This window comes from Protopterus annectens, chromosome 6.part1 (assembly GCF_019279795.1).
Source record: "Protopterus annectens isolate FY-2018-M chromosome 6.part1, PAN1.0, whole genome shotgun sequence".
Classification (NCBI taxonomy): Eukaryota; Metazoa; Chordata; order Ceratodontiformes; family Protopteridae; genus Protopterus; species Protopterus annectens.
The window spans coordinates 99,538,438-99,566,213 of NC_056738.1; the positions used below are offsets into that span (position 1 = coordinate 99,538,438).

The 27,776-nt window shown below is 42.2% G+C and overlaps 1 protein-coding gene across 1 annotated transcript in view; it reads left to right on the plus strand.

Moving 5' to 3' along the window:
• The window catches only part of HAT1 (histone acetyltransferase 1), a 1,164,331-nt gene that overhangs the window by 1,010,790 nt on the left and 125,765 nt on the right, over positions 1-27,776 (plus strand). The gene's annotated exons all lie outside the window — the stretch shown is intronic.

Here is a 27,776-nt window from a genome sequence, read left to right on the forward strand (position 1 = left end):
TAGTTATGTTGTAAGACAGGATTGCATAAAATATGAAGAAATATAATATTAAGACAGGATCACATTAAATATGGAAGGAAAGATCGGTAATAGTAGTTATAACTGAAATTGCAGAAGTCACATTATTTCATTTGGCACCATAGGCAGATTCTCTTAAGTAGCAAACAATGAATATACATCTTAATCTATCTTAAAATGACAGAACAGCACTAAAATTAAGAAAAATCAAGGCTGCGTGGACATTAAGCAAACGCTGTCTGTACTATGCATATAGGAAGCAAAGAAATTTGACTTTTTAGAAGGAAAAAACAATTGTAAAAGATTCTTTACCTTGATGAGGCAGACAGGTGAAGTAACTAATGACTGCTGTTCAAGTGGAAAAGAAAAACTGCATAAAAGACATTAAAGAGTACAATGTAATAGTTGTAAGCCTAAAGGGAATACTGTAAACATGGCATTAGAAATGCCAGTAATGTATATGACAGAGTAAAGAAGGGTACTGGGAAGAGACAGGCTAGTGCAATACATCAGAGGGGGTTTCTCTGTACATGTGGCAAAGCAAGTCTCACAATGCAAGCTCATTACTTCCTGATTTACTTAATTTGCATATAGAAGTATGCCTTTCCAACCAGCCCTTGCTGTATTGTGGTCAGATTTATATAGCCATAGTTTCCCATTCCTTATAAATAGATTTCATGCTGTAATGTGACATCCTGGATTCCTTTGTATGTATTAATTACCCTTTTTGTGGTCTGGTGCACCACTGCTTTTCATGTCCAATTCTTATACACACTTGAAACCCTTTTTTGCTGGTCTGGTGTACCTGCTGCCCCCCAACACACACACCATTAACAGAAGTGAATTGGAGGGCAGCGTCAACCCCTTAATTCTGCCACCTGCCAGCTGAATTCTGAATGAGTCAACACAAGATGTGTGCACATTTAATAATAATTTGGCAGCCAGCCTGTGATCCCGGGCTTATACCTTTGCTGATTGCAGTGTTTTAGAACATATTAGGTCACTTGCTAAGTACTGTTTAATATAGACAACATCAAGAGGAGGAGGATATGTTGGACCACTGTCTCTGAATAGTTGATTCAGTTGCTGGGGGCTGTGACAATTGGGAAGATGGATAATACATGACACCACCTTGAAGGATTGGTTTAACAGATTGGTGTGGGAAAGAGGCATATTTGGCTTTCAGAGTCTTTTGCTCTATTCAAGTGGGCAAATGAAGGGGTTAGGAAATGTATTTAATCTCTGTGCATGAGAAGAGCAAATGGTGAAGCATGTTAGCACAGAGTAGCTACTTCAGAATTTTTTCGTGCATCTTTGCATCAGCAGGTTTAGTTTGTCCTTTGATGTTTAGTGTTATGAACATATTTTCAAACTTGGTTTAGTAGGGCAACTCTTTGAACATTAGGTACATCACCTAGGAAGGTCCTTTTATGTATCTGCAGTAGAATGATGAACTATTACCTGTTGCTCCAGTATAAATGTATGTGTAGTACCTCATATTTCCTAACAGTTTAATTTATTTTCCTTTGTAATATTTTTCTTGTAATTTTAACATGAAGTCATCAAAAGCATTTAAGAAACTTACTCCTCCAAAAGCAGTGATGTCTGTGAACTTGATGCCTGTATGAGGGTTGTTTCAGCAATTCCCAGTGCTCCAAAACAGTTTTACTGACCATCTATATTCAGAGAAACTGGCTTTGACCTTTCCCCACTATTGTGCAACAATGAAAGTAGCACATAGAAGTTAGGGGACTGTGGGGAATTCCACCCCCTGTGTGAGGTGCAGGGTGTGTTTGTCCCTCCTGCAAAAAGTTGTTTTTAGGTTCCCTGACACTGGTTTTCACCAAAAGCTGTTAATTAGAACTTGTGAAATTACGTTAGACAATTCAGCATAATTCTGTAATATCTACTGGCGGTATTGAATAGATTTAAATAGTTTTCCAGTAAAAGTAGTGGAGCTGTTCTTTTATCTGGCTGTTCCACTAAGTAATTGCTCCTTTCATCATTAAAGTTGCTTTTGTGTTCTTTTGAAGGCGGTAACCATTAAAGTCTAAGCCAAACTTAGCAGAACATGGGCACTTTTGATGGCTGTATATTTTGTACACCTGGATATTTAGTGTTAACAAGACGAGTATACTTTGGGAAAGTAAGGATTCAGGTAGCCATTAAAGTTGAATGTCTCCTGACTTGCTCAGACAGATGACCAAAAGAACACTTGTCTGCAAGTGGTCACAGATAGTCATGATAAATGTCTTTTCAGTTATGTGAAAAATTCTTAACATGGACAGTATATTGTTGACAGGTGGGCTTAATGAAAGTTAATTTTTCCTCATGCTTGAGCTTCTCCATGTCCATTTTTCCATAGGCAAAGTCCCATATATCCTTATAAGCTTATTGCTCACCCTCTGTAACCCTATAACCCATAACTCCTACTTGGACTTACTGGAGGTGCTCACCATTCAACCCAATACCATATTCATGGACAACTTCAACTAATCCACTATAAACTGGAATACTTACACAACCTCAAACAGGCCTGGAAATTCTTGGACTTTGTAAACACGAGCACCTTGGGTCAGATAGTCCATATGCCCATTAAGGGTGCAAATGGTGCTCCTCCTGGTACTCATAAACATAGAAGAACGCTGTACCCCCCCTTCCCCAAGTGTAACGTTCAGTGTGGTAAGGTCAGACCACAAAGCTGTCGCCTCCATAATAAAAATCAGTTCTGTGACCCTGGCAACTTCCTGCTACTACGTGATAACCTATCAAAATTTCAAGCCCCACAAAAAAAAAAAACTGAACACAATTGAGCTGCCTCTACAGAATTGTGCACAGCAATCCAGTATAATCCTGGGGAAAATGCAGAGAGACAGCTGTGCCTTTCAGAAGAAATTCCAGAACTAATTCAAAAAAACAAACTTCACTGGTTCAATCAAAGCATAAAGAGGTTATACAACAAAAGAAAAAAAAAGTCCTAGCCAAGATTAGGAAGTGATGCCCAGCATGATAAAAACACTGTTATCAATCTAAACAAGCAATTAAGAGGAAAAATTTTGTCTATTAAAGCCAATTTTGAGGTAAGTATAGCTTCCAAGGCTAAGGCCAACCACAAAATTTTCTTTAGCTATGTCCATATCCTCAAAGGCAGCACACAGCACTGTGCAGAACTGATTGTAAATGCAATCACCTACACAGAGCCGGAAGATGCAGCAAATCTGCTGGCCAAGAAATTCAGTTCCAGTTTTAACCCCCTGTCTTCCCCAGCCACCCCCCAGGAAATGCCATCAAGCACCACCACCACAACCCAAACTATTACAGGGGAACAGGATGTAGAAGAAACTCCAAACACTGGATCCAACCCAGTTTGGTTTCATGAAGGGCAGATCATGCTTACTAAACCTAATGGATTTCTTTGAGGAGGTCACCAAGGCAATAGATGAGGGTGAAAGGTGCATGCTACCTAGCTAAGGTATTTGATACAGTACCCCACTTGGACATTGCAAACAAACTCATATATAGGCATAAAGCCACGAGTTATGCACTGGATAGCCAGCTGGCTCTCCGATAGAGCCCAGGAAGTTAAGATAGGGGAGAGACTTCCCCACAAAGAGGCCGGTCACTAATGGATTCTCTCACCCCGCAAAGAGGCTGGTCACTAATGGATTCTGTCAGGGCTTTGTGCTGGGTCCAGTCCTTTTTTGGCATCTACTTCTCGGAAATGAAGGCTAATGTAATGGGCCTCTGGCTGACTAAGTTTGCCTATCATTGCAAACCAGATGCAGTCTTAGAATTTCTCTCGACACTAACATCATACAGGAAGGATTAACACAGACAAGTGACTGGTGTCAGAGCCTCTGCTTACAACTCAATGCCAAGAAATGTATAGCAGTAAGTCAGTCACCATAGGAAATTACCTCATCGATAGCACACCGCTAAGAGGTAGAACCAATAGTCAGGGATTTGGGTACTTGTGTAAATAGGAACCTGGCTTTCGATTAACATGCGTTTAAGGTGGTAAGGAAATCCTTCTATGTTGCTTAACTTATAAGCAAGAGCATGGCATCTAGGTCCAAGGAAGTCCTTTGATGTCCTATATCAGTGTTGCAGTATTCTTCACAGTAAGGATCTCCTGCTACGGATGCCCAACGTCTGACCCCTCCTTTTTCAGGGATTCCCCGACCTTTTCTGGAACAACTTCCCCATTTCTTGGAGGTTCTTGGGTCCCTATTAGACAAAGGAGCTATTCAACCTGTCCCTCCTTCTCATGTAGGAAAGAATTTTTACTCCAAGATGTTCCTGTTCCCGTGAAAAAAGGCACTTTGAGACCTATTCTGGATCTCCCTTGCTAAACACCTTTCTCAAGGTACCCTCTCTTCAAATGCTTACTGTTCAAACCCGGTTTCCTTTTTTAATACCCCAGGTTTTTTTTCTGTTCTTGGATCTAAAGGATGCTTACCTTCATATTACTAGTCATCTTCTTTTCAGGACAGTTTTACATTTCTGTTTTTCTCTCATTTTCAGTTTTTTGCTTTGCCCTTTGGCCTCTTTGCTGCCCCCACGGGTATTCACAAAATGCGTAACTCCTGTGACTGCCTTTTACATGCCAGATTTTTCCTGATCTAGATGACCTGATGGAAGTGCCTTCTCCCATTCACCATATCTCTCCTCCAAAGTCTGGGGTTCACTATCAATTTTCAAATGTTTCACAGGATCATTTGGATCTGGGTTGCAGAACATAGTCTGTGCCAATATTGGCTTCTCTTCCACCTCCAAAAGTTGTGCCCTTGACCGCTTTAAGCCTCTTTTTCCTCTTCTTTCAGTTCCAGCCAGAAGGTCTCTTCAAGCCTTGGGATTCATGGCATATTCTGTTCCATTGCTTCCTCTTGCCAGACTGCACATGCAAAAACTTCAATGGTACCTCAAATCAGTTTGGCTTCCTCCTGGATTTCAGTGTTCCTCTCCTCCTTTGTCTAAAGCAAGGAGTTCATGTGGTGGATTCAGCTATTTTCCCTTAACCCAGGCCTGCCTTCTCAGCCTCCAGTTCCTTCTGAAGAACTGTTCACCGATGCTTCAGAGATGGGGTTGGGGGGGGGGGGGCTTCCTTTAGTCATCTGAAAATCTATGGCCTTTGCCCCCCATCAGAGTTCAGACAGACCATGTCAACATCAAAAAGATGAGTGCTCTTATTCTGCCCCTTCAGCCTTTTCTTCCCATGCTGTGTCCAGGCCCTCTGAAGCTTTACACGGACAGTCTCATAGTGATGTAGTATGTCAACAAGCAGGGGGCACAGTGTTACCTTCACTGCAGGCTGGCCCTTCTGGTCTGGGATCTGGATCTTGTATCCTTTAACTCTTTAGGCAGTGTGTATTCACTCAGAGCACAATTTAGTGGCAGACACATTGAGCAGGTCCAAAACACAGGGTCACAAATGGATGCTTCACAGAGATGTGTTTCTGGACATAGTCCATCGGTGGGGTATTCAAATAGATCTTTTTGCCTTCCCTCTGAACAGGCAGCTCTCTCTTTTCTGTTAGAGTGCAATGCCATCTGGCGTGGGAGACTGGACACCCGTTCTTTTTCTTGGAAGGGGATGCATGTCTGTGCCGTCCCACCCTTCCTCTGTTTCCAAGAGTCCTGCAGAAGATTCTGATGGAGACTCCAGAAATCTATTTAGTGACTCCCTTTTGGCCAAGACAGCATTAGTTATCCCCCTCTTAATGCATGTGGCCAGGGGCAATCATCACAAGTTACCTCATTGGTTGGACCTTCTCACACAGGACGAGGGGTCAATCATCTATCCTCACTTGTCCATTCTACAACTGACACTGTGGGTGATTGGGTTTTGATCCCTTGTAGGCACCTCTTTTCCGAGGACATGCTTAGGATTTTACAGGAGACTAGAAAACCTGCAGCCAGAAAGTGTTGTCCCCAAATGGAAGAGATTTTCTGTCTGGTGCAATACTCATAACCAGGATCCATTTTCAGTGGAGGTCCCTCAGGCTTGGCCTATTCTTCTGTAAAATCTGATATTTTTGCCAGTCTGTTTTTGAATCCTTTTTTGGCTTCTTGCTTTGAGGTCAAACAGTTTCGTAAAGGTGTCCTTGCATGTCAGGGTCCCAAGGAAGCCTATTCCTCCTCCTTGTGACCTTAATTTTGTTTTGGAAAAATTGAACCCAGGCACCTTTTGAAGGCTGTAGGTTTTGCTTTTCTGCAACATTGTACCTGGAAGGCTGTCTTATTGCTTGTTCTGCTGTCTTATTGCTTGTTCTGCTTGGAGGGTTTCTGAGCTTCAGGCCTTTATGGCCATCCCTTCTTTTTTGTTTTTTCACAGGGACAGGGTGTCCCTTTGCAGTAATCCTTATTTTATGCGTAAGGATGTTAATGAGTTGTCTTTTTATCAGGCAGTACAACTCCCTTCCTTTTTTCCTTCTCCTCAGCCTGCTAGTGAGAGGGTTCTGCGTGACTTAGGTTTGTAGACAGCTCAGGGTTTATTTGGATAAAACTAAGACCATTCATAAGTCTGACCAGCTTCTTGTTTTCTTCCATCCTAGAACATTGGATTTGCTTGTTTCTAAGCAAACCATCTCCTCCTGGATTTCTAAGACCATTTCCTTTTGTTCCTTTCATGGCTAGTGTCTGTCTACTTCTGTTAGACCTTACTCCACTAGGGCTGTTTCCTCTTCTGGTGCTTTCTTCAAGGGGTTGGACACCAGTTCCATCCCTGAAGCTGCTACTTTGTGTTCGGTGCATACCTTTACTAAGCATTATAAATTGGATATGGTTTCTAGGGCCAGAACAAGTTTTGCGAGATACAGTTTGCATCCGTTCGAGGGCTCATTACAGCTTTCTACCTTTCAATCCTGTTCAGCTTTTGTACTCTCCCAACTGTGAATAATACTGCAACAGCGATCTAGAAAGACGCAGTGCAGTTGTATAAAATCTTACCATAATAGTAGATGTCCTTCTCTTCACTGTTGCAGTATTCACTCCCTCCCTCCATCCTCTTTTTTTCTTTTGTTTTTTGTTTTGGTGCCCTACCTGGCCGAGGATTGTCCTTTTCCATCTACATTTTCTCCTTCTGGATGTGCATAACCTCTTGTGTCCTGTGGAGATTTTGTTTTTCTACTGGGGCAATTCAGTTCCAGTTCACTATGTCTGTACGTCACCTTTATGCCCTATATCTTGTGTGGAGCGCATAAATGTGACGTACAGCACCTACAACATCTAAAGGTTTTGGTATACTGGCTGGAGTTGGGATTTTCTTGCAGGAGATCCCTACTGTGAAGACTACTGCAACAGTGAAGAGAGGAACGTCTACTGTTATGGTAAGATTTTACGCAACTGTATTCAGCCGTCAGACCCATCATTAAGTACAGTGTCTCCTTCAGTATGTACCTGAAAAGGCACATGCAACAACTAGAATGTCCACAGAGGTTCTTCATATTAAGAATACGGGGCGTAAACATGTCCTGTGCAAATTATCTCAAAGCTGTATCTGTTTCCTACAGACTCTTGACAAGTGATCTCTGCCTAACATACAAGGCATCCTTGGATCCCAGTCTGATGGAACTTTTGCTTATCTACAAAACGAATAGCATCAGAATTTGTGTGGATATAAACTTTGCTTGTGACATAAATAGGACAGGCAAGTGTCTCAGAGAATTCCCCCTCTCTGTAGCGTACTTTCCCATCTGTGTGAAGCAGGGTTCTCCCCTAATCTTATTCAAGAGAAACCCAGACCAGTAGATGGGAAATTAAAAACATACTCCTGGTCTATCATCTTTGTCTGTAATTTACAGAGATAGCCTGTAAATCTTGCCTTGGCTTACATATACCCCTTAAAATTAACTTTTAAGGCACATAAACTTGTAGAAGGCAACTGGAATCATTGGCTAGGCTTATAAAGGTGCTAGTGGTCATTAGCCTGATATGCATCTATAAGCCTGTGTAAGTAATGTTACCACAGACTGGATATGAGCAGTTCAGAATTCCAGTCCTTCATCCAACCATTTTTGTGGGGGTATTCTTTCTTTTTAATAGAAATTTTAGTATGTTGGCCACAGATCTCATAACCAGGAGATTTTTTTCCCTCTTATTGTTCATCTGCTGAAGAAAGCTGTAGAGTTTCTCTCAGAATCGGTGATCAGACATCTGGGCCATTCTAGGTGGCTATACAGAGTTGGGTTCATCCTGTCTTCTGTTTATATCTGTGTGAACCACACTGGCTTCTGGGTAATAAATGCGGTTCTGGCTACAGTCACATGTGTTGCCATAAACTGAGAGAAATTGTTTGATCACATCATAAAGGATTGCTTTCACTGGTTGAGCTGGGCACTTGGCTGTTGATTTTTTTTTTTTTTTGTTGTTTGTGGAGAAAAACTCGAAGTCCTTGTAGCTGCCTGGATATGGATATAGCACTGAGTTCAAGCTTATACCCTCTGCATCTTTTGAGCTTGTTGACCATCGCGTTCTTCATTATGCTATTTCTACACTTGAGGATGTTTGAGGAGTTAGGGACTCTTGAGGTGTTGGTGCTTGCAATTCCACTAAGGTACTTACAGTTGATCTTATGGCATCAGATCTGTCTTTTGGCCCTGGAGTGGTGGTGGTTTCCCACCATTCTCCAAGTGTTCCATTCATTCATGCAGCCATATGTTTCGGGTTCTGAAAACTGCCTCACTGTTTAAAAACCTTGGAGGGAGAGAAGTGTTTTGGGGTCCCCTCCTAACTTGTCCAAGAAGCAATTTGTCCTGAAGTGACTAAACAGCCAGTGGGGTATGCATTTAGAGATGAACTGTGAGTGCACATCCAGCAGTAGGGTTATAGACAGAGGCATCACACACACTTGGCAGTTCTCATCCTAGGGAAATGAGCATGTTGTCAGACACTGTAATCCACTCGTGCAGTACTCTTCTTGAGTTGTAAATTCAAGAGCTATCTGTCTGTGGTTTTCTGAAACAAGTCACTTCAGAGTTTGATCTATTCACCACTCTTAATCATTATGTTGATCCTCTTCTGCTTGGTGCAACAAGGCAAGGAGGGGTTACATTGTATGCATTCTGTATCCCATGACAAGAGAAGTTGCTTTATGCCTTGCCACTGTTCCCCTGATTCCTCGTAGAGAAAGACAAGATTTCATTTTTGTTCAAGGGGAGAGTGACTTCAGATTGTCACATCCCCAGTAGTTAGAGAAATCTTTACTGTCTTTTAAACAAAGGGTCCATCTTTGGGGTGGTAGGGCTACACCTCAAGACTTTTCTTGTTTTAGACCTACTGATTCAGCCTAGCCTTCCATCGATGGAGTCAGTTGTGTTTATTGCTGCCAGGAATTTTTCCACTAGGCAGACTTATTCTGCCAAGTGGAGGAGGTTTTCCATTTGGGTTGAGTGGTGCCTAGTGTCACACCAAATGGTCACTTTACATGTTCTTCAGACCAGCTGTGCACCTATATGATTTGGGCCTCCATTTTTCCACAGTTGTGGTGTACAAATCAAATGATTTTTTTTTTCTGTTATGACCTTATGGAAAGGTGGATTGTGGCTCATCACCCATATGGTCCAGCAGATCCTTAAAGGAATGCTTCATCTCCAACACCATTTTGAAGACCCCCTTCCTTTAGTCAGATTTGAACATCATTGACAGGATTTCTCTTCCCCCATTCAAGTCCACTGATTTAGTGATGTTGAACTTTGTGTCTTGGAAAATGCATTTGTTTTTTGTTTTTCTGATGATCACCTCTGTTCAAAGCTTGTCAGAGCTACAAGCCTTTACCTATGGAAAGTCTGTCTTGTCTTTCATGAGGATCAGGTGTTCCTTAGGACCAACCAACATTTTTTCCTTCAGACAGTCCTTATCCAGGGCTCCCCACCTACTTCTGATACTTCAGACCATCCCACTGATGAGGTCCCTAGGAAGAGGATGTACAAAAGGAGGCACCTAGATTCCCCTCAGGAATTTGTCACTGTAGACACTGGCTTCGATGAAGGGGAGGGGTCCCCCAGATCTCCACCTGATATTTCCTTTGGAAAGATTCTGTACCTTCTCAGAGAGGTGGATGGTCTTCCAATACCCCTTCCGAAGAGGGTCATTTTTTCTGGAGGCTTCCGAGGCTGATCTAGATATGTTTTGGGTGGTCCCTCCGGCTGATGAGTTCATTGACCTTATCTCGCACCATACATGAAAGGAGCTCAATGCAATTGAACCCATTTAGTTTTTAGCTCCACCTAAAGTAGGGCCCAGTGGGCAAGGGATTCCCTGTAGATGACATGGTAGTGGTAACAGGCACTAAGAGCTTGTGGAACAGATCTCTTCTGTCCCTCACCCTAATAGGGAGTGCAGGGCCTTGGGCAGATTTGGCAAGTGCGTTTATGCATCTGTGACCTTTGCCCTCCGGTTGCTAAATTATTTGGCACATTTCACCACATTACAAAGAGATTTCACCAAGGAGCTTTCCAAATCTATTCCGGGTTTGTCTGTGGAGGGCCAGAAAAAAGTTTCTTCACAACTGGCCAACCTACAGTCCCATTTCTAATGCATCCATGAGGTTGATCTCTCATGCAGCTGTGAAGGGTACCTGTAGGCTGTGGGTTAAGGTATTGCGGTTAGAAGGTGCACCTGGATGCACTTGTGTGATTTTGCAGAGCCCTTCAAGTTTGCGTTCATCAATGCTTCTTTTGATGGGTCATCCTTGTTCAGCCCCAAAGTGAAGAAAACATTCTCCAGAAATGAGCAAGATGGAAAGACACTGTCTGCCATTGGTATCCATTTTAGTACCCTTCCGAGATCCTTCTTTAGGAATTAGAGGTGGTAAAAAGATGTGATTTTACAAGTCCCAAGGACCTTTCCAGGAATTGCGACTTTCCGGGGGGGGGCTAATGGAAGATGATGCTGCAGAGGTGGCCCACTGAGCCAGAATTTCAAGCATACCTTCTCTGACAGGCCGTACCAACACTCCTTGAAGGGTTACTTGACTGTTGAACTCTGGAGGCAGTTGGGGGTGCTCACAAGCTTAGGCATCCATTGCACAAGACACTTGAGTGCAGAAAATTAAATCCAAAGGTTATTTCATGCCATTTTCCCAAATTCCTCCAGCATAAATGAAAAGCATCCCCGATGTTCCCACTCAGAGGGAAGCTGCAGCCTTGGAAATAGAAAAACTACTAGAAAGAGTCATCCAGAAAGTCCTCCCCAGAGATGCAGAACTTACTCAAAATTCTTTTTAGTGCCAAAGATGATGGGGAACTAGTGCCAAAGATGATGGGGAACTTGAGACCCATTCTTGATCTCAGCCAACTAAACCAGTATGTAAAATGCACACTTCCAGATGGTCACAGTTCACTCCATTTTACCTGTGCTACGAAAGGATGTACTTGATAGATTTTTAAGATGTGTACTATATCAAATTGAGCTGGTGCTCCAGAAGATGCTTGCACTTTCAGCTGGGAGCCAGTCACTAAGGGTTCTGAGCACTGCCCTTTGGCCTCAACAGCTCCCAGGGTGTTCAAATGCATGATTTACTCAGGTCATATCCTCCCCTACTAGGATCAGTAAACCTAACAACAAAATACTATCCTAGATTGGATACTCATTAATAGCCATCCCCACATGTATAGGGCCAGTACCTGACCTGAAGACATAAGTGACCATTTTCTTACCTATATAATCGGGCATAAGACTGACATCCCCACCAACCTACTTACAAAGCAATTAAAAACAGCAAAAACTTTAACCCCGCTAATTTCCAAAATGAACTCAAAGCCTGTAATTGGGCAGTCCCAAAACATCTACCACTGGAAGAAGTTGTATTATATTTTAACACCAAATTCCTAGCCATCCTTGATACCCATGCACCTGCACGTTGTGTAAGAACTAAAGCAAAAGTTGCTCCATGGCTTTTAAACAAAACCAGACAAGTGATCTTAGAAACAAAGCTTGGACCACTTGTCATGCCACAAAATCCCCCTTAGATCAACTTGGATTTAGACAACTAAGGAACAACACTAAAAATCTACCACCATAGGTAAAACATTTACTGCCATTTACAACAGAAGCATCAAAACAATCAGCAAAAATTTTGGGCAGGCATAAATAAACTTATTCACCCAGGGTGTAATGCACAACTCCTACCACCTCGGCTACCATCCAAAAACCTTCAGAAGATGTTGTCAATTCCTTTAATAGTTTCCTCACAGAAACTATCCAGTCACTAGCTAACCAACTATCTCCCAGTTGCCCAAGTCCTAACGCCGCCGCACCTAGTTCTCAACTCCCCTTTAACTTTCAACCAGTTTCCACATCACTTATCCGTGCCCAAATCAAGAAATTAAAACCTGCCACCCTAGCAGCGGATCGCCTACTAGCTGAGAATCTACAAAAAGCTGCGGATGCTATAGCATACCCGATCTCTGTCCTGATCAATAGAACTATATCAGAAGCCACTATCCCCTCCTTCTGGAAGACATCCCATGTTATTCCACTCCACAAAGGGGGCAGTTCCACTGAACTGTCAAATTATAGACCTGTAGCTATTTTGTCACCCCTGGATAAAGTTATGGAGAAGTGCATCCATAAACAGCTCTTGAGCCATCTCATTCAGCACAATCTCCTGGCTAACTCGCAGCATGGTTTCTGACCGTTCCACAGTACAACCACAGCTCTCCTCTCCTTCACCAATGTTATTAATCAAAACCAAAACAACAATCCGCTTTCTTCTGCCTCTTTCTTGATCCCTCCAAAGCCTTTGACATGGTCAACCATCAAATACTCATACACACACTTAAAACTATTCCCCTAGATATCCAGGCTATCCAGTGGTTCAAATCTTATCTGAGTGGTGGACAACAGGCTGTACTATGGCAGAACAAACCATCTTCCCTTATACCTATTACCCTTGGGGTCTGTCAGGGCTCTATATTAGGACCCCTATTATTTTCTATCTTTATTAATGACCTGTACACAGTCATCTTGACAGCCATCTTTATTCAATATGCAGATGACCACTTTGATTTGCTCGGCCACCTCCCTTTTGTCTACAGACTCTGTCCTAAATTGTTTTTAATACTGTTGAAAATTGGCTCTGTAATCGTCTCCTATTAAATCCTAACAAAATGAAGCTACTGCTTTTCTCCCCCACTCATAAAGCTTATGCTCCAACCTTTACTATAAAATCTAACAGTGGCACTGTTATTGTCCCAGATCCTTGTAGCAAACTCTTAGGTGTAACAGTTGATAATAACCTCAAGTTTGATATGCATATTAATCAAACTATTAAAAAAGTTAAACTTGGCTCACTATACAAGATCAAACCTTTCCTCACTCCACTAACTAGGATGGTAATTGCCCGTACACTTCTACTTTCCACCCTCCTTTATGCATCCCCTCTTATCACGAACTTGAGTAAGTCCGACCTTAATAAGCCCTCTAGCTGCTTTAATCATATTGCTAGATTTGCCACTGGAGCAGCATACAGAACGCACCACTGTCTGAACCTAAAGAATCTAGGGTGGAATTGCCTATCCAACTTGAGTCCAATCAGCTAATAGTAGCACATAAAATTCTCTACCAACCTGAAAACACACCCGTACTTACAAAAATGATCACCCCTTACAGCAACCTCAAGACACTTCGCTCATCAAACAAATTACTAGTCCAAACCCTCGCAAGCAACAAATCGTCTGGAGACTCTCTATATGCCAACTCTGTTGGCAAAATATGGAACTCACTTCCTGCTGAGCTTACTTCAGAACTCGTTCTAACACAATTCAAAAAAAATCTAAAACAGTACTTTAAAAGGCAATGGCTATGTCCTTGCTCTAATTCTGACCAACTCTGGCAATATAAACATCTGCTAAAGAGATCTTTTGGCCATCCCTACATTGCTTCCTAATTGTTACTGTGTAACAGATCAGATTTATATATAACAGAATGAATGACTTTTATCCTATGTATTGTATCTGTAACAGTGCTTTAACTTGTTTAATGTAACAGTTTTTCTGTATGTATGGAGCTTTTCTCCCCAAGCCTCTGCTGAAAATGGACAAGTATCCAGTCGGACTATCCCAGTCAACAAATGTAAAGTAAATAAAATAAATAAATGGCAGTGGTAGCAGCTCACATGAGACTGCTGAGAATTCTGTGCGTTTCCGTACCTAGAAGACTGGCTCCTGACCCACCCCCATCCAGGCATGTATTGATTCAAGCAAGGTATTACTTGTCCAGTTATGTCGAGTGCATATCATGGTCAATTATGAAATGTGCCAAATCTTAGCTTATGCCTTCTCAGACCCTGGAGATTCATAGGTGCACATTTAGACATCAACACAGATAGCTTTGCTTCCTGTAACAAGAGTTCGTACTCTGGTCACAGGTCATGACAGTGATCTCCGTTTTTTTTATCCTATGGCAAGACTAGCCCTCCAAATGTTAGGATTTGTGGCAACAGTGATAACTCTAGTTCCATTAGCCAAATTTCATATGCGAGTCCTACAGTGGACCCTTTCAGTACAGTGATCTGTTCTTCAGCATCCTCTAAGCACTCCAGTCAAAATTTCCAAAGTTTACAAGGAATATCTTCTTTGATGGCTTCATTCAGAAAAAATTTCAGGGTCACCGCCCCCTTGCTCCCACACAGCCAGTAGCCGCATTCAGCACTGCTGCCTCCCACATTGGGTGGGAGGGCATATTTTGGGAAAGACAGTCCAAGATGCATGGGTCTTGAAAGATGCCAATTTGCACATCAGTGACCTGGAAATAGGACCAGTTGTTGTAGTGTTGCAGACCTTTCAAGATGTTCTGCCTTCATGGATGCTTGTGATGCATACAGACATGTCAGTAGTGTGGTATTTCAGCAAATGTAGGGAAACCAGATCTTTACCCATTGTGTTGAGAGGCAATGAGAGTGTGGCAATAGGTAGTCTCTTCCAGTTTTTCTTATGACAACATAGGTACCAGGGAAAACCAATGTGCTTCCAAACAGAGTCGGATAGTCCATTTTGATGACTCAGTAGTAGTCTGTCAGAGTGGCAGAAAATATTTTTTGTCAGTAGGCCCAGCCATGCTGTAATCTTTTTGCTTCTCCTATCAACAAATGCAGCAGGTTTTTCCCCCTAGCCCCTCCACAGGGGGCAGTCACTGAACAGGTCCTCTATTGGCTCTGTGGCCTCCTTTACACTTATTCCATGTTGCCACTCATCCCCAAATTTCTACAGAAAGCATTCCGGTTGAGGAGCACAGTCATAATCAATGAGCCCTTTTTTACCTCGACAGATATGGTTTCCCTTCAGGCCTCAGCTTCTCTGTCCACCTTGGATACTGGATCCATGTCTAGACCTTCTATTTCACCCGACATGGATGAAAAACCTGGACATCAGTAGCCTCAAATTGACCACATGGTTTCTCCAGTTCCAGTGATGGCTAGACTGTCTCGTCCCCAGTTTGACAGATTTTTTTTATCCTCTCAGAAGCTTTCCTCCAGGAAGATTTGTAAAAGTAAATGCAAAAGATTTTCAGTCTGGGTCCTTCTAATACACTTGGACCCTTTCTCTGCCCCAGTTTCAGCAGTTGTTGACATTTTGTGGCCTCTTTTTAACAACAGGGCTAAGTTATTCTACTTTATTTTTAACAACAGGGCTAAGTTTTTATACTATTAAAATGCAGATAGTGGCCATTTCAAATTTTCACTGAGGTGAGAATCATTCCTCCTTTACTTTAACATTGTGCATGGCCTTCCTTAAGGGTACTTTTTTGCGCAGGCCCCCAGTTAAAGATCCTGTTCCTCCTTGGGATTTCACTATTCTGTTATAAGCTGTTACTACCCTCCATTTGAGCCTTCGGCTAAGCTTGACCTTGTCCTGAAGAAAAAGTTTTGGGCGCCATCACCTCTGCTAGATGAGCATCTGAACTCTAGCCCTCTCTGCAAGATCTCCATTCTTGATCTTCTGTAAGGATAGGGTTTATTACACGTGAACCCTTTTTTGTCTTTTTGTTTGTTTTAACATAAGGAGGCTTCCTAATCCAAAATAAATCTGGTCAGTTTACTTGTATTCTTTCCAAAATTCTCAAAGGAGAATACATGCTGCATTTTTTGATGTACATCAGCAGCTTTGATTTCATCTGCACAGAACACAAAATTTAAGGAAAACTGACCAATTGTTTGTGTCCTCCTCCAAGAGCAAATTGGTAAAGCAGTTTCTAAAGTGACCCTGGCTAAATGGTTAACTGATTGTGTATCTCTTTGCTTATAAAGAAAGAGGTTTATCTTTACCCAAGCCCCCCAGCGCAGTCCATGGGTTCTGTAGCCACTTCATCTGCCTTTTGGTCAAAATATCCATAGATGTATTTTGCAAATGCCAGTTGATCCAGTGCTCATACCTTTATTGCTCATTACAAATTAGACATACAATACAGAAATAGGGCAATATTTGGCACCTCCGTACTCCAGAATATCCTTCTGTGAAGACCACCCAAGGTTCATCTAGCTGAGGACTCTGTCCCTTCAGTTGAGGAGTTAATGAAAATGATGTCATCAGATACGAAAGTTATGTACTCACCATAACAATGCATCTGTGTTGTGCATTTTCATTCTTCAACTCCCCACCGTCCACTCCCTTTACCCTTCCCTCTCTTCCTAGTGAGGCCTAAGGGATATCCTTTTGGAAACGCACCTGTTCCCTGTTTTGAGCTCCAGCCTTTGTGTGTCTTTATCTTGTTTCTTCATCATAATAAGATGTCATGTATATGTTCATGCAGGGACAGCAAACTCGATCTGAGGTATACCTTTATAGTGGGGCATTATGGGTAAAGGGATGAGATCCTTGAGTCTAGGAAAAAGCGGCAGAGTCAGATCAGATGTTGGACCTGAGACGCATCATTTGAGGAAGAATGAAAATGGACAACACAGAAACACGGATCCATCATTACAGTGAGTACATAACTTAGTTTATTTTTATTTTTATTTTCCTCCATATAGCAACAGTAACAGTGCTGAGTTGGTGTTTTCTATTGATCTTAGAAAAATAGTGCCTTTTTTTTAACTGAATTACTCTATTCTCTGCATATTTTAGCTGGTAGAAGCTTCTCTTTACCCCCACTTACATTTTTCTCAGTTCAACAGAGGTAAAAAAAGCAGTCTCTAGTGTTCAAAGCTGTTGTGCTTAAAAAAAAATATACCCTTCTACCACTCTCTTTCAAGGTGTGGTAGTTTTCTTTATTCGTTTCACTAACTGTTGTCAGAACAGTGAACTATTTAAGCTAGTGACAGCAGCATGTAGGGTTGATACTGTGCTTAATTTTGTTAAATACATAAACATTTCTTGTAGACAATGACAGTATTTACTGGTTTTGTTTAGTGTTACAGTATAGCGCATCCCTGTTCTTTCATGTAAAGATTACTCCATTAAATAATATAGGCGCTACAGTAAGCAAGTGATCACAGGGACCAAAAGTTGCATAGCCATATACACCTTTAAGCAATCACACTTAAGTTTTTGGTACTTATAGCTGTTTACTGACCTTAGCAAGGCAGATTCAAGGAGTAAAATTGTTGGTGGTAACAAACGGCAAGGTCTCTGCTGTCTTACACAGTTTAGACTGAAATTCCTGTCTGAAAAAATGAGCGATTTGAATAGGGAAAGATGTTTGCCATGATTTCTGTCTGCAAAACAAATGGGAAAAAAAGTATGATGTGTGACCCAAGTGTTTCTGAGGACTAAACATCTAGGTGATATAGTGAGAAAAAAATTATTCTCGGGTAAGATTAACTGCATTGTAGGATGGTGTTTTCCCTTAAGGCTCCAGTAGTAATGGAAAACTTACAATAACAGAGGGTTGTTCATTTATAAAGCCTTAATTTGCCGACACTTGATTTTTCATCCAGAGCAGTTAACTGCAAAAGTTTGCCTTAAAAGATTGCTTAAAGTGAAATAACCTAATTCTTTTCTCTTTCTGATATCATTTTAAATGTACGTTGAGGAGGAACGTTAGCACAGAAGAAGAAATGGGGAAAGAGTTACAGGGTGTTATGGCCTGGCACTCAAAAATTCAATACACAGCTATAAGTACAGTTTGTGGTTCAATATCCAGATTGTGGTCCAAAACATTTACTAGGAAATGTAAATCCAAGGGGGGTGGTCCGACGTATGTTTTTTTGTGGGTCTACTTAGAAATCCCAACGCCTATATAACTGACGTTCATTTACATGAGACGAAAATAGCGAAAGATGAAATACGCAAATGGCAAAATTTTCCCAGGTAAGTAAACACTTGTCCAACATGCCCTTTTCATCACTGTATTGCGATCCCAGGGTTGGTATATATAGTGGGGGGCATAGCAACCCCCCACCTAGGTGGGTTTTACTTACTTTGGTGTGTGTTTCGTTTACGATTGGGCAAGTGTTTGCTTATTTCGTTATTTGGGTATTTAATCTTTCACTATTTTCATCTTGCGTAAATGAACGTCGGTTATATGGGTGTTGGGATTTCTGTGCATAGGGATCAAATGCCAAGGTTCAGTGGCCTTTCACTGTCCCAGATTGACATTTTTGCATTGTACTCTTTCTGCTATGAGGGTCAGGAGAGAAGACGAAATTGATGTCCAGAATGTGTGCATTAAGTTGTCATTACATCAGTGGTAAGGAAAAATGTCAGATATCTCACTAGATGACAGAACATTTCTGTTACTACATATGGGGTGAGGCTTAAACTTGGAGTACTGACAATGGCAGTTTTGATGTGTAAACCTAGATTGGGGTGCTCTGCAATTCTTGAGAGTAGAATATTAATTTTAAGTGTATTTTGTGCCTGAGTATCCTTTTCTAGTATTCCATCACTTTGTTACAGGTTTTCATATGAGAACTGACATAGCCTCCTACCAAGGTGTTAAATGCGTTTCAGAGAAATTTTTGTTGGGGGAGCAGATGACCTATTATCAGAAGGCAGGATGAAATTGTCCAAAATATTAGGTTTAGTAACTTGTCATTATATGAAAGGTAAAGAAAAAAAATTCATCAGATGAGGCAGCATTTCTGTTGCTTCATGTAACTCCATTTACAATCAGTGGCAGTATAGTACCATATAAATCAGGACTCGGATGCAGTGAAATCCCTGTGAGATTAATGGAAATCTCAAGTACATTCTGTACCAGTGTATCCTGTTATAATTGTATAATACTTTTTATAAACCCTCATAGAGGAGCTGACATATGGCCTATTAAAAAGATGCCACATGCATTGTTTGAGAGGTTTCATATCACAGTGTGCATTGTCCCATTTCCATTGGAAAATAGGTGACCGCTGTTTGTGGAGTTCTGATGTCGCTGTATATATTATCCTTTGTTTCCACTGCTGGAGTAGATTAACTTTCTTCAGACTGCAAGGTAAAATTAATGTGCAGAGGATATGTGCACAAAGTTGACATTACACCAGCTGCAAAAATAATTCAGTTGTAATATGCCATTGCTCAGCTGCCATAGTTTGAAGCAGCTAAAAGTTTTGGTGTTGGATTTAGTGTTGAAATGCACTGAAATCCCACAGGGTGGCATAGCAGTCTTAGGTGCACTTTGTTAATGAACAATCCTGTACTGCGTGAAAAGTTTATGTAAACTCAGAGGGACGAGTTCATTTTATTTTATACATGGGTGCAACATACAGGTGCTCCTAGGCATTTTGCATTGTACAGTGCTTTCACTGTGGTTTTAGCATTTAACTTCTGCTCAGGGTGCACAGTACAGCACTTGTCTAGTGTCTTCTATCTTTACTAAGTTGTCATTACATCAGAAATTAAAATCGTATATTTTTTCACCCATTTTTCATTTGTAACATGCTATGGATCAAGATGCTGTTGTGTGAAGCAGTTAGTGATTGGGTCCAGTTTAGTGTCAAGCTCAACTTTAGTCCCAAAGGATAAAGTAGTAGTAATATGTGCATTTTGTAACTGACCAACTTGTTACTGCTTGAAAGTTTGGTAATGAAAATGGATTTGCACATGTCCACTATCCATAGATACCATGTGTAGGAGTTCATGGGCATTTCATTGCTTCCTGAATAAAGAAGCCTTTTGTCATTGGCATTATGAATGCCTCCCCCCTCAGTTTTGATTCCTATAGTAAAGTGCATGAAGCTGAACTTGGAACCACCAGCTAATTGAGTTCTGTAGTCAAAGTTCAAGACTTGTTGATCTGATGTTGTCTGCTCAGTCTTAATGAAACCTGTGGGTCTCTGTTTTGACCTCGGAACTGACTCTGTCGTCAGCAAGCTAAGGATTCCAAGCTAGAGCTCCTCCCACCCTACTCTTACTTGCCTCACTCCTCTTGGATAACCCCAGATCTTGTTTGCCCTTCACAGCGAAGCATCGTGGTCAGGTTTAGAGCTCCTCCTTGGGTGTTTCTAGCATTTCTTCCTACCAGTTTGTGGTATTTGGCCAGATTTTTTCTACCTATCCTTACTGTTTTTAAGAAGCAAATTAGTTTTTCTGTAGTGGCTATATTGTAGCAATTTCTGCCGCATGGTTGTCACGTTCCTCCTTTTCCTTCTTTCCTCCTTTCTTTACTGTCTCAGAGAAGTCTGACAAGCACGTTGGCTTTAAAACGTGCACATTCTGTGGGCACAAGATTTCCTGTATCTGATGCCCACAGGTAGTGCATTTGTTTTGGTCCCGCCTACCTTCAGGTGGCTTGTTCTGTCTGCAAGGCTTTTCTCTCCCGTCCTTTGCAGATGGAAGAAACAAGTTGGCTCTTAGAGACCTTATTCCCCCGCCTTCTCCAGCTGTTTCCATCTCAGGGGCTGAAACCCCCACCATAAAAGCCTAAGAAGGCCCAGGGATCATAAGAAACGGTCCCTGGACCCCCCTCCTTGTCAGTTGAGTCGGAGTTTACTAAAAAGGCCCCGAGATCTTCAGAGCAGAGATCCTCTGCTCCGATATCTGTTTATTTTTATAAGCTCTGTGCCGCAGCTCCCTCTTTGGGGCTGGAGCTTGTGGTACCGAGTATGCCTCGTAGGGATGGTTCTCCCAGACATCACTCCAGTCTCTCCTCTGTTTTCTCTTCCATCAGGTTCTCTCAGAGCCTGTCGGAGAATGAGGTGGACAGATTGAGGAAGTTTATCCATATGCAGATCCAGGTGGGGAACATTCCAGTTCCGTCCCCTATTGGATCTGCGAGCAGAGCTTCCCCCCGCAGAATAGTTTCTACTATGGTATGGCCTGCCATTTTGGCGCTCCTGGATCAGTCTGTCCCTGGGGCCGGTTTGTCGGGTCCGATAGTCTTTAACTCTTCGAGCCGGACTGCTTCCTTGACTTGCACAGTTCCAACTGCATTGGGGCAGAGCACGTCTCTGAGCCAAAGCCTCAACATAGAGTCTGGGGGGATGACTTTGACTCTGAAGCTCTCAGAGCTGTTGCTTCCTCTTGTGCCTCAGTGTTCGGGGGAGTCAACGCCAAGCTGTCGGAGTGAAGGGCTACTGGTGACTGGGGGTGGTCTGTTCCTGATCCCTCTGGACTCTAGTCCTTCAGCCTTCGAGATGGTGGAGATGGTCCTGTCCGCTCCTAGGAGAACTCTGGCTACTACAGTTTTGGATCCCCCCTTCCCCTCCTTAGCTATGCATCGGAGATCTCTCTTCTGGAATTGGGGCAGCCAGCTCCTCAGGGCCTCCAGACTTCAACTTGGTGAAGCCCAGACTACGTCCGACATCTCCCTGGAGCACAACACTGAGGAGGTTCCACAGAAGAAAAGGTGCAAAAGGAGGCACCTAGATTCCCAAGAGGAATCTCTCATGACAGACACTGACTTCAGTGAAGGGGATGGGTCCCCCAGATCTCCACCTGACATCTCCTTTGGAGACATTTTAGAGATTCTTTGCCAGAGAGGTGGCTGGTTGGCCCTAAACTCCACCCTGAACGACTCAGTGTTCCTGGTGGCCTTCAGGACTGGCCCATCTACATTCTGAGTGCCCCCCCCCCCCCCTGCAGAGACCCCCTGGTGGACCTAGTGTCAGTAAGGGCATGGAAGGAACCAGACGCTGCAAAGCCTATTCCTAAAAGAGCAGACAGAATTCTTATCCCCCCCCCCCCCAGGATAGACCCCGTGGATTAAGGGCATTCCAGTAGATGCCATGGTGATTGCAGTGGCCACCAAGAGCTTGCCCAGGAAAGCTCTATTGTGCATCCCCTAACAGGGAGTTGGGGCTATGGGGAGATTTGGAAAAAGGGTCTACGTTTCTTCCACATTTACCCTCAGAGCATTGAATTACATTTTCCACTTTACAAGGCTACAGAGGGACTTGCTTAAGGAACTGTGTAGCTCTGGCCCTGAGTCTGGCCAGTTGATGGCAGAGGAACAGAATTCCTTCACCTCCCATATTGCCACTCTGCAGTCCATTTCCAGCAAGTCCATGAGGTTGCTCTCTCACACAGTTGAGGGCATCTCTAGGGCGGCCAATTCTGGCATTTTCATTCAGTGCCATGCCTGGATGCAGCTGTGTGATGTCACCGAACCCTTCAAGGAGTCATTTGAAAATGGCCCCTTCAATTCCTCCCTCTTTGTACCGGCTGTTCAAGACGCACGCTCCCGCATAGAGAAAGATGGAAAGATCCTGTCTGCTGTCAGAATCCATTTCTGTACCCTGCAAAGGTCATCCTCCAGGAATTAGGTGCGGATTAAAGTTGTTAAGAAAATACCAGGGTCCTTTCCAGGATGCTCAGGAAGACTTTCCCCCAGTATCAGCAGTAATCTGAGTGGCTTAGGATTCTCCTTCAGAGAAGTCCTTGCAAGCATCCCTGAGGTGTTGCCCGATTATTCATCTTTGGAGGCAGTCGGGGGGGACATTGCTCCTTGCACCAGAAGCCTGGTTAACCGTCACAAAGAACTGATGGCTGCAGGGTATCCTATCCAGGGGTTACTCAATTCTCTTTTCAAATCTCCTCAAGCCAAAATTCCACCTCCCTGATGTTCTTCCAATGAAAGGGAGGAGGCAAATTTGGAAATTGCAAAGTTGCTTCAAAAAAAAGTCATCCAGGAGGTCCCCCTCAGACCAGCGTAGATCAGGGATTTACTCAGATTCTTTTTAGTTCCAAAGAAAACTGGGGCTCTCAGGCACATACTAGACCTACCTTACCTGAACAAATCGGTCAAACACATGAAGTTCAGGATGGTCATGTTTCAGTCCATCCTTTCCACAGAAGGGTGACTGGATGTGCTCGATAGACCTCATGCATACTTTCATATCAAAATGGACATGAACAGATGCTCCAGAAGGTAACTCCGTTTCAGGCAGGGAGCCAGTCACTGCCAATTTCGTGTACTTCCATTTGGTCTCACCAGAGCCCCCAGGGTATTTACCAAATGCATGACAGTAGTTGCAGCTCACCTCAGACTGCAGGGATTCTGCTTTTCCGTACCTGGATGACTGGCTCCTAGTTGCCCCATCCAGTCATCTACTAATTCAAGCCAGGGATTTTCTCTTGCAACTGTCCCCTATCTTGGGGATCACTATAAATCTTCAGAGGTCACAATTGCAACCTGTGCAAATGATAGATTTTATTGGAGCCCGCTTAGATGCAAACAAATCCTGGCCGATCTTCCAACAGACAGTATTATCTCACCAAGGACACATCAGGCAAATGCTAGCGGTTCCAGTTCCTCCAGCAAATCTTGTCTTCAGGGCTCTGGGTTCTATGGCTGCAACAATAACTTTACTACCAACAGCTCGCTTACATATGAGAGTCCTGCATTGGATGTCTGTCTGGAGGTCCTTTCTGCACTATCCCCACAGTCATCCTAGAAGACTGTCTCGAGTGTGCAGAAATTCTCTTGTCATCACCATCCAGAAGCCTCTCAGAGATGACCTTTCATTCTTCCCACCCCTGTCACCATGTTGACACAGACTCCTCCCAGCTGAGGTGAGGGTGGGGGCATTACCTGGGATGGACAGTTGAAGGCACGTGGACTCCCCAGATGACCAGTCTGCATATCAGCATCCTACAGATGAGGGCGGCGCTTTTAGCATTGCAAGCCCTTCACTCCCTTCTTCCTCTAGGACAATTGCATTCAGATCGACAGCTTGTCTGCTGTGTGGTACTTCAACAAACAAGGTGGAACAAAGTGTTTTCCCCCTTTGCCGAGAGGCAATGAGTGTGTGGCAATGGACTGTCTACCAGCCGCTTTCTAGTTGCAGTGCACATTCCAGGGGAGCATAACATATTGGCAGACTAGCTGAGTAGGGTACTATTGATGTCTCACAAGTGGTGTCTGAATGTCAGTGACAAACAGGATTTTCCTCAGATGGGGTCAACCCTGCTGTGACCTTTTTGCCTCTGCTTTCAACAACAAATGCAGCAAGTACTTTGCCATGGTCCCTCCACAGGGACAGTCACTTTGCCATGGTCCCTCCACAGGGACAGTTACCAAGAGATGCTCTAGTCCATGCCTAATGGTCTACTTTATGCATTCCCTTCTGTACCTCTGATTCCCAATTTTCTTCAAAAGGCATGCAGGTTGAAGAGCAAAGTGATCCTCATTGCTCCCTTTTGGCCTCGACAAGTTTGGTTCACCTTCCTGTGGCATCATATAATTTGCCCTCCGTGGACACTAGAACATCATTCAGACGTTCTGTCCCCTCCCTCAAGGCAACTCCATCCTGATCTTCACAACTTGAAACTAACCGCATGGTTTCTCCAGTTCTGAAAATGGCTAAACAAATGCAGGCTTTCTTCCTCAGTCCAAAAATTTCTGATTTCCTCCAGTAAGTCTTATACCAGGAAAATTTATAAAAGTGGAAAAGGTTTTCCATTTGAGACCAACAGCATCACATTGATCCACTTATGGCTCCCATTTCGCAGCTTCTCTACAGTTAAAGTTCAATTGGCAACCATTTCTTATTTTCATATTGGGGATAATGCTGCATCATTGGCTTCTTCTAAGCTTTGCAAAGCTTTCCTCAAGGGCATGTTCCTTTGACCCCCTATCCTAGATCCTACCTTACGTTGGTTCTCCAAGCTCTGACCTTGCCTCTTTTTGAACCTGCTGCAAAGGCAGAGTTGAAATTTTTGTCCTGGAAAACAGCCTTATTAGTAATTACTTATGCTAAGAGGGTTTTGGAGCTTCAAGCATGGTCTACCAAACCATCCATCTTATTTTCCATAAAGACAGTGTTACCATACATACTAATCCTTCTTTCTTACCAAAGGATGTATCAGTAAATACCATCAATCAATCCATTAACTTCCCTGTGTTTTTCCCGAATTTTCAATATAAGGGCAAGTATGTGTTGCACTTCTTAGATGTTCATAGACAAATGCCCTTCTACCTGGATAGGACAAAATATTTCAGAAAATCTGATCAACTGTTTGTGGCTTTCTCAGATTCCAAAAACGGGAAAGCTGTTGTCAAAACTGCTATTGCTCAATGGTTAAGATGCTGATCAGCATCTTCTGTTAGTTTATAAGCCCAAAAGGAATATTGGCAAACTACTTTACACTCTGTCTCACTAAATTGGAACAAACTCCCTCTCCATATTAGAGACAACCTTTCCTTTCCCTGTTTAAAAAGGATCTTAAATCCCACCTAATAAACTTGAAATTATGCTGTTGCATTGACCACATGTAGTCTTAGTCTGTTGCATCTCCTAACTTTTTCTTTGTTAGTAACTTCTGCTTAAACTAATCTCCTAAACCCTCAGCTCTACTACTCTAGTCCTACTATAGCCCCCTCCCATTCTCCACACAATCTTTTCCTCCTTCCTCTCAATGTCTATACATTGTCATTTTTAACAATGATTATCTTTGTTTTTACTCACATATATAGTAAATTTTAGTCCACTACTATCAGTGCAACCCTTAATGTTCATCATTTTTTTCTTTTGTTTTTCTCTCTATAATTAATATCGTTTTTGCAGTGTTTTTAATAGTTTTTGTCCTGTATGTTTGTCTTTGCTTATGTTTGCTGGGGCTCTTTCCTCTTGGGTCTCCACTGAAAATGGGTTGCTTACAATCAATACACTGTAAATAGTTAACCTTTTCGTTTTTTACAATTTTGTATTGTGATTATTTCATATTTGTATATTGTCACTTTATTTTTACTTTCGTTTGCTGGGGTTTTTCCCCTCGGGTCTCCACTGAAAATGGGTTTGTTTGCAAACTCGGTTGGACTGACCTGGTTAACAAATGTGAAATAAATAAATAAATAAGGGATTATATTTTTTATCTTTATTTGTTGAACAATGTTCCTTTAGCTAGGCCAGTCATAGCTCATTCCCTGAGATCCATAGGCACGTCCCAGGCTTTTTGGTCCAGAGTTTCCTTAGAGGGTATTTGTGCAGCTGCCTCATGGGCAAGTTCTCACACCTTTGTTTCCCATTACAAACTTGATATCATCTCCAGGAATAGGGCTACTTTTGGCTCTGCAGTTCTCTGGAGTATCCTTCCATGAGCCTGCCCAGAACTATGTAGCTGGGGACTCTGTCCCATGGGGTTTGATGAAGACTGAGCAGACAACATCAGATGAAGTTATGTACTCACCATAATGTACCATCTGTGTTGTCTGCTTCAGTCTTCATCAACCTTACTTATATCTGAAGGACTTGATGGATAACACTGGGAACCTTTGTTCTTGTTTTGAGCTCCTGAGCATTCTTTTAAGCTTTATTGTTTTTAAGTATGTATCTACTGGGGAAATTGGCAGCAAACTCGATCTGAAATAACTGAGAGGAGCGAGGCAGTATGGGTAGGGTGGGATGAGCTCTAGCTTGGAATTCTTAGCTTGCTGATGGCAGAGTCTGTTCGAGGTCAGAACAGAGACCCACAGGTTTGGTGAAGACTGAAGCAGTCAACATTATGGTTAGTACATAACTTATTTTTTGAGAACTGTACTGTAATATTTTCAGATTTACAGCCTTACATTACTAGGTACCCCAGCAGTCTTTATAGTAACATTTGTGTGTTCTTTTTTGACATTCATTTCGCCAAAACATGCGCATTTTGCAATTTGTTCAGATTAACAAACTCTTAGTACTTATGCTGTTAAAAAATGAGAACAAAAGTAAAATGCTCAACAAAGTGGCATTTTCTGTCATTTTATGTTCTAGCAAAATGTCTATTTTACTTGTTCTGAGAGTCATGTACATATTTCTGATAATGCAGTATGCATTCCCTAATACTTGTTAGAACATAAACTATGCATTACGAGACTGATAGTGCAGTGGTCTTGTTTCGCAGATGTCTTAAGGATAGCTTGAAGAAGTAAAGAGATACTGCTGCTTGAATTTAGGGTAGCATTTAAACCAGAATAGCCTTTTGAAGCGGACAAACTACACTGTATACAAAACATTCACTTACTGTACCCCTGCCCCAACAATCTAAAACATAAATATATAGTATTGTAGAATAGAAATGACTTTTCTCAACTGAAATTCAGCATGAATCCCACAAAGCCACTATTTTGTTTAGGGTAAGAGCTCAATATGAGGGTGTTTTACTCATGAAAACATGTTGAAACATTTTGGAAAATTGAGGCATTGATATATTTATAATATATATATATATATATATATATATATATATATATATATATATATATAGTGTGTGTGTGTGTATATATATCTATATATCTATATATATATATATATATATATATATATATATATATATATATATATATATATATATATATATATGTATATGGTAAAAAGTTCAACATTGTCCGTTATTTGGGAACAGTCCTCTGGAAGTGGTATAAAGAGAAGAGTACAGGATCTTATGTGGGAAGGGTTTGGA